Source organism: Lingula anatina, chromosome 4 (assembly GCF_051362555.1).
Source record: "Lingula anatina isolate TDL-2025a chromosome 4, LinAna3.0, whole genome shotgun sequence".
In the NCBI taxonomy this organism is placed as follows: domain Eukaryota; kingdom Metazoa; phylum Brachiopoda; class Lingulata; order Lingulida; family Lingulidae; genus Lingula; species Lingula anatina.
The window spans coordinates 3,538,305-3,552,187 of record NC_141770.1 but is presented as its reverse complement, the minus strand read 5'-3'; the positions used below and the strand labels follow the sequence as shown (position 1 = coordinate 3,552,187).

Genomic DNA, 13,883 nt, shown 5'->3' with positions numbered 1-13,883 from the left:
GATCTAAATCTTTGAATACATCTTTGACTATGGTATTGAATCCTTGTTGTGCATGGGCATGGAATGTTGAATTTGTGTTCCATTTTTTCCTTCAGTTGATGTCAAAGACACAACAACTACTGTGACAGAGCTCGTGAAGGAGAGAGGTAAGATAGAATAGAATAGGTCAATAGAACAGGTATCAATTTATGACACTGATGACATGTGATTGTGCATGTACACACACACACACACACACACACACACACACATTCACACACACCAAAAGGTACTGTACTTGCATGCATGTTGCACAAGCAAAGTCTGGCCTTTGACAGACTTAAGGAGATACTTTATCTTCTGAAAAATTAATGCTTTTGCTGTGTAAAGATTGAACACATACACCCCATTTCCATAGATTTTTAGATCGATCTATCCCTGTGGGGAGTCTCACTAGATTACTGTCAGCTTGGCTGGCTTAAGCGTCTGACTGCCCCGCCTACTAAAAGCTGTAAGGGGTTAATTAACTTTGGTGCACGCTCGTCTGACTGCAATTTATCATGAACCCCCAGGGAGTTAGGTTGATCTAAATTTTAATCCCTGGATTGATCTAAATCTCTGGGAATACACCCATAGTGTTGTTTGAAAATTCAATTCTGTCCTTTCACTTGATACCATACTGAAAGACAAGAACAAAGTAACACTTGTAAAGACCCTAAGTATTAAGCAGATAGGTAAGACAGGAATCTCAGTAAAATAGTTATGACTTTTAATATACTTATGAAACATGCATGCACACACACATACTCTAACAAACACACATACACGCACATACACACCACAAGCATGTTGCTCCAGCAAAATCTTTAGCATACTTAAGAAGATCATTTATTTTTAAGTCATTTAAATATTTGAATGTGTCTTCCATAAATTGTAATACTGAATCCTATCTGAACATGCACAGATATGGAATGTTAAGTTTTTATTTGATATCATTTTTTCTTTAGCCAATATCAAAGACACAAAGAGTGTGTCAGATGCTGAGGGCATCAAAGAAAAAGGTAAGACAATAAGTTTAGGACAATTTAATGGGAATTCATTTAATACACTTAAAAATGTAAACACACACAGATGGACTTTAGGGGGGAGACTCTCATGCACAAACACTGAGTTCAAATTCACTGTTCAGTGATCTAAATCTTTGAATGGGTTTTCGACTATGTTAAATAATGTATTGAATTCTTGTTGTGCACAGGTATGAAATGTTTAATTTGTTTTCCTGTTTTTCTTCAGTCAGTATCAATGACACAACAACTGTGAAAGCAGACGTGAAGGAGAGAGGTAAGACAGTTGGGTCAATAGAATAGTAGGGTCAATATTTATTACACTGATGGAATGTGCTTGTGCATGTACACGCACGCACACACACACACACAAACACACACACACTCCTTATGTTGTGCCAACACAGTTTGTGCTTTTGGCCAGATTAAAATGATACTTGGCAATTTTGTTTATTCCAAATACTGGTAAAAGTGTTTCATTGAAGCTTCATACATGAAATATGATGTTGCACTGACTTATTGAACATTTTATACTTTTGCCTCTTAGTAAGTAATATTGTATTATACATTTTAGCTCCAAAGAATAGCCGCCCATCTAGGTGGAGGAGGGTATTGAATCTGTTCACGTCTTGCTTCAGACGGAGGGCACGAACATAAATGGTTATTATTATTATTATAATAATTATCATTATTATTATTATTATTATTATTATTAAATAATTCTAAACACTTCAGACATTAAGAAATGAAGAAAAGTCAACAGTATTTTTAGTTTAGAATGGATTTATTATACATTTACAGAGAAGATCTTTTTGTTTGTCTCTTTGTTTTGATGTATCATAACTAAGTAAGCTTTCAGTTTTTTAAGAGGAAAACTATATCAAACAGCTGGTAAAACTGTACATGAAAGCAGTAATTATATCATAGCAGCCAGGAGCTGGTTGTTGTAGAGTTACTGTCAACATCTATTTACACTACATGTAACTGAATACACATTTTAACTGAATAATATTTTAATATTTTCAACTTTTATTTTTCAGGGTCGTCAATGCAGAACTATCATTGCCTCTGTAGAAGCCAGTTAAAACCTGCAAAATGTCATTCTCTTAATTTTTCAATAAGATATTAAATTTTTGTAATCAAATGAGTTTTGTTTTTCTTTCTTTTCTTAATTGAGGGTACCACTAGGGTGGGGTGATCACAATTGACGGGAAATAAAATCATTAATTTACAAATCACAGTAAACAAAACTTTATGCATAACCCCACTGACAATGCTAGTTGAAAATCCTGAAAATTACAAGACTTTATTTCACGAAGGGCAAAGAACAAAAAGCCGCATTTACGAGCCACAGGAATGAGGTGCTTCATGGATCATGCTAAATAATATGGACATTTCACGCATCTCAGGGAAATAAAAAGTGGCTTTAACTGGTCACAAAATACCCAGTGGGACTCTTTTAATTAATTTTTTTATCAAATTCTTTTTTCAATATTTTTCTATTAAACCAAAGAAATAAACAATACATGGTACAAACTTTTAACTTTATTCAAATACATACAAAAACACTCATACTCGCACACATGCACCCTACCATACGGTTCAATTAGGGACAACACTTTCGGTTTTATATTCCAGTATTTTCATTTTTTAATACAATAGATATAGGCCTATAGTTAAAACTCCTAGGAATTCACTTGAAAAGTAAACTTGCTTTAGACAAAAACGGCTTTCTAGATCACTTGCAACTTTTACAGATAATGAGCCCGTTTTAATTAACTTTTAAATACGTGTAATATTGAGAGTATTTTATGTTTAATGCATCTGGTAGCTACGGTAGAGGAACGGGGAAAACACCCCAACGTTATTAGCGCCACCGGTAAAATAATTGAGAGAGATCTCTCCCAACTGGATGATATCTTGAAAGACAGAATGGACAAAACAACAAAATGAATTGTGGGGATCCCACCCACCCAGGAAGTTCTCTTTTTTAATTTTTTATCCAGCAATAGTAGACTTCTGACTTTGTCTCTCTTTAATTCCACTTTTAGGCCTAGTTCATATTTTTTTTTATTGTCCAGTGTTTTATCTTAGTTTTATCTCTCAAAGGATAACAATTGCCGATATTTATATCTAAATATTTTTATTGGCTGAATAAATTCTTACTTTATCTTATCTTAGTTGTACTATTGCTATAGCCATGTTACATGTATTATCACACTGTAAATAGCGGCAACTTTTCTTTTTTTAACACAATTCCTTTTCTGTCATTTTTCAAAATGATTAAAGGATTTAAAATCTTTTAAAACACCCTGCTGCGGTACGATATTTTTATCTCTTTTACACACAGTATGCTTTGAAATATGTGCTCGAAGTAGCTACATTTCTTTACTTTTCTCGTCCCAAAAACTTTACCAACGCTCTCAGTTCAGGTCTATCCTTTAAAATAAAATGATCTATTGTATAAAATATAACATGAGTAAGACCATAACACTATAGTATAATCAAAATTCTTCCCCCCCCCCCCCCCCACACACACACACACAATACAATATCTACTGATACCATACAAACTCAGCGTGTGTAGGAGTGTGAAAACTAAAGTAAATCAAGTTCACGGATAGGATATGCCATGTAAGGGGAGATAGGTTATGTCCTTTTGCGTTTCTTTATTCTGTCAATTTTGAGAAGAAATATCAGTGTCTTGTATTACACTTAGTCAATATAAAATTTAAAAAAGTCAAGTTTCATGTAATTCGTCAGATGTAATAAAATACAGCATTTCCCCAGAAAACCTTTACCCCCATTTGTGTGAATGCAATGTGCCGTCTGCAGAGCTCAGCGTCTGCCACCACGCTGGATGCTTCGCGGTTCCCGGGAGCTGAACAGTTAACGCGGTCTGAAAAATTTTAGGGAGAGTCAGATGAAATAGAGAGGGACCGTGGCATGTATAAAGTTCTACGTGTTGAAGCTGGAGATGTGGGCTAGTTTAACTCTTTTCTTTAAAAGTTCTCAATATACTCTGCCTTTCACCAACCCTATGCAACCGAAATATTTTGCTGGCATCTTGATACATTTTCCACTTCTGTCTCCCCCGTAAAACGGTCCATACTAAAAATTCAATAATCGTATGGCAATTTTATACAGGCAATTGACCTACTTTTATACCCATGCAGCAATCAACGAGTTTTATGGCTGTGGAGTGAAAACGTGATACACGTCAGTGATATAAAAAAATTTATTTCTAATTACACAATTTACGATCAGTGCATATGACTCAAAAGTGTTCCGATTTGTGAGCTTAAGGGGACATTACTTTTTGAAAGTAATGAAAAAATTGGAAACAAGCCAAAATCAGAAAAAAAATCATTTTTTCTCTTATATGCAAATTAGGTTCCTTGAAGTAATATAAGACTGGCCGGAAGTAATGTTCATATCAGAGATTTGTAATGATGATGATCTTAATGATAATTAATGATGCTTAAAAAATCTTATTAAAGTTTTCAGTTGTCATCTGGTGTGAAAGAAATTTTCTGCACTAACACAATCATTCCACAAGTGAAAAATAGATAGTAAACGCGCCTCAGAGATGCACTGCAGACGTCCCAGCTTATGGGTGAAAATCGCACACTTAAGATATTAGGTTATGATTATGATGTAAAAATATGCGTGTCTAAGGCTTCCATTAAAATTTTGACTGCATTTCTATTTATCTGGTTCGACAAGAGTGGCTTTTATTGGGATATTTTCTTTCTCTTTTTTTTTAAGCGAAAACAAGGCATAAAAATCAAAATATTCAGAAGTAAAAAGATTTCAAAGTTTCAAATCTTCTTGGTCACTCGTCGTGGTGGTTCACGGGGAAATTTTCAGACAACTTACATTTGTATAAATTGATAATCATCCGACTACGCGCTTTTTAATTATGTTCGTGATACACATGTAAATCACCCTCAAAACCGCCTTGACTTGTGTCAAAATTACATTTTACATTAGACAATTAAATTTTTGGATTGTGTCAAAATGTGTTTTTTAGTCTTCTCTTACTGTTTAAGTGCGGAAAACAGGCCTGTTTGTTGTAAATAAAGTTTAATATAAGCAACAAGTGAAGTCTTGAGTCATTATTCTCACAACATTTGGATTTTTTACCTACTTAATTTTTTAAACAAAGTCAAGTTGTTACGTTGTCTATGATTAAACAAACAAATATCATATTCCATACATATATATACTTTATAAACCTGTCTGCTCTACTTAAATTTCTCTGTCTAGGAAACTCGCTGATGTACAGAATATGTTTATTTATTTAAATACAGGTGTATATGTGCTTGTCTAGATACAGGTAATCTACATGTAGAGGAAGAAGGTCTTTTCGATATTTCGGCTACACGTAAGACTTGACGAAACACCCCTTGATGACTTTTATTTTATAAGTGTTTCTGTCTATGTGTACTTTGTGATAGCCCTGTAAAAATGTAAGCATGATTTTTAAATCATTAAAATTATGAATGTTCGAAAAAAAAACTAGTAGAATACTACGCAAAAATAAGTTAACACAAAAAGAAACAAATATGATTGATATATCACTCCAAAACTTTTGCTGTTTCTTTCGACAGGATTTGATACGAGGCGGTATATCTATACTACACTGAAGGCATCCGTAACTGTTTTTGTATCGAAATACGCTAGATGCAGCAGCAGAATCATCATATCAAAAACACCAAAAAAGTTATAACTCATATCCACCGGAGTAGTGTATTTTCATTTTATTTCTGTTATTAGGTTACACATTTTTAATTCTCATGCCTAGATTACATTTGAAAAGCGTACTGTGCGATGAAATCGTAAACGATTTTTCGTGCGTTTTTTTTTTTTAATTTTGTTTTGCATCGTAAGTGGCTACGGGCTACGGCGAATACGTTTACATTACGGGCGGGTTAATGTTAATCAATCCAAAAATATTTATTTTATTACGAAACAGTGTTACTTTTTATACAGATAATAAGGAATTGAATCTTGAGCTGGTCCAACCATTGTACTTCATATCTGCTCATTAATGACAAAAGAATTAGCCTTTTTCATCTTTTCCGGAAATTGAAATTGCATTGTGGGAAGGGGAGCCCTGCTACGTCGAAACACTTACAGCGGTGCTAAAAACCATGGCTGGGTTTACGTGCTTTTTATCACGCTACTACAATAACAGTAAGCAAGATCGACACATGAGGTTTAATAAGTTCCCAACAAACCCGTTAGAATGAAAAATATGGTAGAAAGAAAGGAAAATATAGTAGGTTTGGATCAAAAGCAGGGCACCGCGTTTGCGCTGAACATTTCGAAAGCGGGAAGAAAAACTATAATATTAGGAGATCAACGGTGCTTTTATAAAAAACAGAAATGCTTAGTTAAACAACGGATATAACGAACTATCGGCAAATAGAACTCGGGGGTGAAAAATGCGAGAAAAAAAAAACATTATAAAGATTTGAAGAAAAAATTGAAGAATAGGCCGGGGCCTAAAAATTAAGAAAAGACTTCAAGCATGAGATTATGGAAAAAGAAAGTAAAAGCTGTGAAGTTTAACACGGAGATTCTACTAACAAAAAATTCAAGAACTTTCACGACTTTTTGTGTAACAACAAAGAGAAGGTTTGAAAAGTTTTGTATGTTATATCCTTTTTGTGTGTGTTTTATTGATAAGTGATCATTTTAAATGTTGTAGGCCCATCACAGGTTTTAGTCTCTAATAACCCTTAGCAGGGTGGGTTCTATTTTTTTTAACGTGAGACGTTAATAAAATTTTTATTATTATGTATTCAGTCCCGCATACGTATGACTGATTTGTACAAACGGGGCTCATATTATCAAGATCAACAGAGACATACGAAGAAGAAAGTACATCGGCTCTTGTTGAACGCGTTATCGGCGAAATAAAAAGTTATTTATTTCTGAACTCAATGACAAGAGAATTGGAAAATACAAAAAAATGCAGAAAAGCCTTTCTGTAAGCTACACGTACATAATACATGTATGGTAAAGACAAAATGGATAATAAACATAATCCAACAACGTATTTGTAAAGTAATACAAATATGCTTAGTATTAAAGTAGGCCTACGTATATTTAACTGTCTTAGATAGTTGAAAAGTATGAAATGTGTGGGAAACACTTTATTTGAATGATTGAATTGTCTGTGATTGAAAACGATGAAAATACGCATGAAAACATTTAAAAATCAAATAATTTGGCCTCTTGCTATAATTTTGTTTTTGTTTCAGTTTGAAAAAATTTTCATACTTGTCAGACCGAAAGGCTGACATTTTTTACCTGTCGTAAATTTTGTACATATACTAGAGTAAGACACGGTAAACTTTAATTATCGTCTGGGAAAGAGTCGAGAATTCCTGTCTCACCTATTTAACACTTAAAAGGTTTTAATTACAGAGGAAAGGTCGTAGTTGTGGCCGCCCGCCTTACCGAACAATTGAACAAGTAACACCTGATGCCTTATCAGGTACCAATCGATTTAATCAGTTCACCGACGAACGATCTGCGTGTCAGTTTTACCTGTACACACAGTAGCTACGAGTCAAACAATGCAGGAAATCTTTTCATTTTATCACTTTAAAAATCTCCTAAGATATCCTTCAAACAAGACATAAAAATCGTAATGAATTGACACTGCCGGTACATGAGGTTATATCGCCACAGCTTGCATATATACATGTACAAAATTGTGAAGACGTAGGCCTGCGCACCTGTCCACACTCTTGAAAGCTGTGTACGAGTCTACTGGCTATTTTGATTTTATATAAAAAAAAAAAAAATCTCTTTCGCATATCTTTATTATTGGAAGCATTTAAAAGAACTCCGAAGCTTTAGTTCGTCATCACTATTGAAAGTACAGCCAAGGCTCGGACGCTTAGGTGAAGTCTAGTTGTAAAGCGCATCGTATTTAAACTGAGAAAGAAAATATTTAATTGCTTGATTCTCCGTCCAAATAGCTGTTTTTTGCCTACAGTTTACGCATTTCTGCGCTTCAGCCACCTTTTTAGTTTGACAGAAAGCAATGCACGCTTCATACGACCTTTTTATATGCGCACCTTGTACATCATCTTCACCTAGCATTGCCATGCTGGAAACAGCAGAGGACCACCATGACCCCTGTGGCGCGCGGTTCCTGTCATGCGCACTTTGTATTTCCGCAAAAGATGAAAAAGGTTAATACTACTGGTATACAACAAGTAGACAGCCCTGTAGGTAGCTACAAATCAGCCAATGGGTACACAATGCTTTAAGGACTTCTTTAAAGACTTCTGCTGCTGTTACACAGAGACGAAGTAAATATAAAACAATAATGCATGTATCAGACTTTCTCAAAAATAGATTATTTAATAGAATAAAATGGCGATTGTTTTATTTATCATTACTTTTACATGAGACTGAGCTCTCGGTATTATTCTACCGGATTTCATTGCTGGCGAAATCAATACTGGAGACGACGGTTATATTGACGCGGATAAAGAAATTTTAATTAATTAATTTTAATTAATTCATAAATCCTAACTTGAGCTTTAACCTTGGTCATAATTAATAATTTTGCCCATGCTTTAACTAAATCGTTTTACTACAGGCAAGAGGTAAACCAGAACAGATGAATAGGTCCAACAGTGCTGTATCATCCTCACCCGGTCTTCTCTTGATGGATGACGGCGCCCTCCTCGTGAAAAAAATATGAATTGTTCCCACAGAAAAATGTAAAGTGCGTACTGGTGTCGCCAGACACCTTTTTTTCTAGAACTTCTTCATGCCATTTTCTTTTACAGATCTTGTATCAATGCTCCAACTTGAACATTCCCGGGCCCATCATAATACGTTGATAAAAAAACGAATAAAGCAATAAAAGATTGGTGAGGGCACTTTCTACAATAAAACACCAACACTAAAAGTAATAATAAAAGATACCGAAATTTCTGCTTATTGTTGTCCTTTTCCCGTCATTCGTTTTAGTCTAAATCATCATTTTGTGCATTGTCTTCAAATATTCATGAAGCCCAGATTTTGGGAGAGGGGCAACTGCCGCAATGAAGCCCACGTAATCCTCTAGCTAATTTCATTTAGAAGCACACTTACCACATCGTCACCATAATAACAATATAAGCTCTTTCTGTAAAATAGCCAAATTTCTGTCCACATTCAAATGATTTTGTAAGAATGAAAACATCAATTGAATAACATGACTATAAACCAATGTTATGAGATATAGTATGTTTAACCTGGTGCTAGGGGATGAACAAGGACAGTGAGAAGTCGTTCTCTGTAATGGGTTCCTGACCACTTCTCTAGGTCCAACCTTATCAGTAAAATACGTCAGGGGGTGTTCCATGCCAAGTAAGTGTCTCGTCTGTCAAGCTGCAGGCAAATATGACATCAGTGCAAACATTGAATCGCCGAGTAGGAGAAGGGGTTGGGGGAAACGAAAAAATCACTCACTTGAAGTTGGCCATCGACTGACTGGGGTCTCGATCCTCGATGCAATATATCAAGAACTTGTTTATAAATATGTAAGGCGTAAAGAAATGAACAGGGCCCATCATCCTCTTCTCCGCTAAGAACTGACGTGGCTGAAAATGTAAGGGCGGGGTGGGGAGGGGAATAAACTCCTATCCCCCCCCCCCCCGCCCCTGCAAATATTTTTCTCAGCCTACTGTCCTTATCATATAGAAATAAAGAAATACAGTGTCAGGTATGTGTGATGTAAATGGAAATGACTTTTATTTATTTTTTTTTTATTTTATTTATTTATTTATTTATTTATTTATTTATATATTTATTAGTTTTGGAAACTTTTAAGGTCAGACTGAAAGAGTGCTTTCTTATGCAAGAATGATAACTTACAGAATATCTCTAAACCGAAATCATAAGAATGGAGATACTCATAATAAACGCGTCTGCTTTCTCTAAATTTCGTTGTTTACATCACAGGCTGATGATTAAAAAAAAGGTAGACATGAAGACATTTAATGTGAACATAAATTTGTGTTATCCTAATATGCGAATATAGAGTAGAAACTGAGTAGGGGAGACCGGGGCTAGTTGGCCCAGTTAGACACTTTTGGCCTTGTAGAGCCAACTAGGAGTGGGTTAGTAACAAAACCGGTTTCAAAGTAAGCCCCATGAACTAAGCTACGTATGCAACGTCATTATTTTTCAAATATAATGCCAGGTGGCTCACAATTTGACAAAAAACGCAGTTGACGTCAGGGGGGCCAACTTGCCCCGCCATGGGGCAAGTTGGCCCCAGGGTCGGGGCAAGTTGGCCCCCCTATACGAAAATGAAGTATATATCCCATGTAAACGCCTTGGAATACATTTTTATAAATTTTTAATTTATTTAATTGATTTTTGAGAGTCTTTGATGAATAAACAGTTCAAATGAGGCAGATTTATTGAGGTTTCCGTACGTCACGTTGTTGTGGGGGGGGGGGGGGTATGTGTTGCAAGAACCAAAATATCTATCAATAAATGTGTTTTGTTTTAATTAAGAATAAATAAATAATGGTATAAAGAATGTTTTTAATGAATGAAAAACGAATAATAAATTTACTTTTTAAAAGAAAGTGACAAATTCAGTTTTAAACCATTGATTTTGTTTCAACAATGGTCTCTAGCTAGGGAGGGGTAGAAAATCCCCTTGGGGCCACATGTAACACTATAAATACAAAGGGAATCCCCTTACAATGAATTAAGGCAAAATAAATGTTTTTCTAAGGAAAGTCCAATGGATTTGCTTTTTAAAACTTACAATCAACAGAATATTTCTAATATAAATTTTCAAAAAGACACCAGAGAGAAAATTTAAAAAATCAATCAGACGGTAATAGACACCGGCAAGCTTTGTCAATTTCACCAACTTGTTTATTTCAAACAGCGTTGCGCGCAAGGGTTTGTGGGTAATATGAGGGTCCAACTTGCCCCGAGTCAAGGGGGCCAACTAGCCCCGGGTGCACATTATTTATTTTAAAGGATGGTAGCCATTTATGGTGCTAGAATGAGCAAAGATGATACATCTCTGCGGATCTTGAAACAATGAGCTTCAGTTTGATGCCCTATACATATCTTATATTTGATCAAAAGCCTATGAAAATAGATTTTTAAATCTCTAAAACAAAATTACTTTTAGGTGCAAAAATCGTTTATTTCGACTCACCGCTTAAGTAAAATTTTTTAACGTCCGACACTTCCTTAGCATTGTAGGCTACGGTCACTTTGCAAGAGTATGTGGCCAATTTTTTTTACCTCGTAGTTACTTTTTCATAAATTGACGGGGGGCCAACTTACCCCGGGGTCCAACTAGCCCCGGTCTCCCCTATGTCTTTTTACTTTAAGCAACTACACAAAGCACAAAGCTGAAATGACGCAACAAACGAAACCATTAAATATTGTCACAGAAAAGCAAAGTGTGTATAAAAACGGCCAATACATTATCTTAAAAGTGGTTTTTAATACTTCTAATTATTATCTATTTTGACCTGGGATTTAACATATGTATTACTGCGAACATAATTTATTATCGTGAATTTATTTATTATTTATCTATTTTCCTCTTGTGGGTAATTATCCTGTGCCTTATTCCCTTATTCTTTCTTACGGGTGAACACACACCATGCCATAGAGTTGCTGTGTACAAGTGCAGCGACCCATTTTGCCATATTTAACCTCGGCCTCGAGCTGATCACTTGGCATGTCGAATTCCACAAGAATTTCAGGGAAGAGGTTCTTGGTGATCGTGTACGCCACTAACTCAACCAACTCCACACAGTCTCACCACAGCGGTGTGCGGAACTCATGGCACGACTAAGGGAAATAATGTAATTAAAAATCTGGTAGTGCTTAATTATATAAACCATATTTCTGGAAACAAGCAAACAAGTAAACAAAAATTTAACAAACTAAATAAATGTATAAATAATAAGCGGAGATATATAAATAAAAAAGAATGAAAGAAAGATAAGAAAAGAAAATAATGAAAAGAAAAATACTGCAAATAGGGTGAAAATTATTTCCTACCTGCAATTTCACAAAAGTCAATTATTATAAACAGAATGTGACTAAAATATGATGAACATATTAAGTCTTTAGTTTCTTATATATTGTATACCTTAAATCACTCAACAAGCTGACGTCGGAATAGTTCTTTTACCTCCTCTCGCCTATATTTTAATTTACTTATTTAAATAATCCTGGGGACATTGCGCTCTCTACGGCGTATTCATTGTTCGACAGCTATACTTGATCACCAGTATGATGATTGACGTTTGTTTATATAACTGCCAATCAAGCCATCCACTTTTAATAGCTTTGATTGGCACCTCTCAATCACAGGAAGTAAAAGCTCCGTTGCAGGATGATTGTGATTGACGTTTGTTTAACTAACCGTCAATCAAACTGTCAAATTTGATAGCTTTGATTGACACCAATCAATCACAGGGGATAAAAGTTCTTTGGCGGTATGGATGTGATTGACGTATGTTTACTCAAACTGTCAAATTTGACAGCTTTGATTGATATCTATCAATCACAAGATGTTAGAGTTCTTTTATTCTACAGAGAAATTGTAGGAGCCGTCCGCACTGGAAAAATTCCCCCAGGACTGGAATTTTTAAGGCAAGAAAATAATAAAGCTTGATGAAAGTATTGATCAAATAGGCCCATGATCATTAATATAAAGCGTGTTATTATATATATGTAAAATTTTACAAGGAATTAGCTTCTTAGAAAGAAATAGCTTCTCGATCCTGGACAACGTCTCGACGTGAATTCCCAGAGAAAAAATATATCGCCTGCAGGGCCTCAAGTACGGTTATCACTGTTATATAGTACTCTTTTTTCATATAAATGAAATTCATGACATTTGGACACTTTTGAAATAGGTGCATTCAGGACAAAATGTTTCGAGCATTAGAAACATTTTATAATGACACACCGGAGAAATTATAAGATAAATGATCATATCAGCGTCCTGTCATTTATCGCTGTCTTCACTAGCACAATATGATGAAATTCATGGACACCGTCACAATCATGTTGAGATAGAGGTCAAATACTGTAGCATTAAAACTGTTGTAAGTCAACTTCCTCTATTCTCCCGGACCATTACATACCTGTCAACATTGACAACTGCCAGAGAGAAAGATTCCCGCGCATGACCTACATGTAGGTCTCCCACCCCGACACACACACACACACACACACACACACACACAAATTTTTTTTTTTTATACTTTGGAAAGTAACGCCTCGGTTAGAAATGTGTTGTTAGCAGTTTGCTAAGAAAATAGTTTGACTATACATTTAATGATATAGAAAAATCAAACCGGCAAATCAAGAACTTTATTATATTCCAATTCAAGTCTTTCAATGTTTCAAGAATTTAATCGGCTGTTTTACAAATTGGTCATACTAACAGCCTGTTTTTATCAATAATTAAAACAAGTTAATATATGCGCTCCGATATTTCAGTCTTCGTTCTCCGTTATGTGGCTTTTATCGAGTATTCGGCTTTTTGCACACCTCAGGTAGAGGTGACACTCACGTCCTTAGCCCAACTTTCTATGTTACTGGAACATTTTTGAAATATTGTTGAGATTTCTTTGTGAAGTCCCAAATATCTCATTTCGAAAAAAAAAATCATTTTTTAATTAAAAAACTTATCATTCTGTCCTTCAAACCGCAATCTGTACGGTTCTTTTTATCCCATTACCTATGGGGATAGTTCGGCAGAAGCACTAAATCTCATTCATTAGCACTTCTGTCTTATGTTTTCTGATGTATTCTGGATAATTG

At 35.1% G+C, this 13,883-nt stretch overlaps 1 protein-coding gene and 1 long non-coding RNA gene across 3 annotated transcripts in view; one reads left to right on the top strand and one right to left on the bottom strand.

Moving 5' to 3' along the window:
* LOC106164374 (uncharacterized) overlaps positions 1-13,883 on the bottom strand; it is a 629,853-nt gene that overhangs the window by 582,825 nt on the left and 33,145 nt on the right. The window lies entirely within an intron of this gene.
* On the top strand, positions 1,217-2,187 carry LOC147762079 (uncharacterized). The gene is made up of 3 exons (XR_015334015.1): positions 1,217-1,320; positions 1,618-1,703; positions 2,084-2,187. It is a non-coding gene; the product is annotated as an uncharacterized LOC147762079 (long non-coding RNA).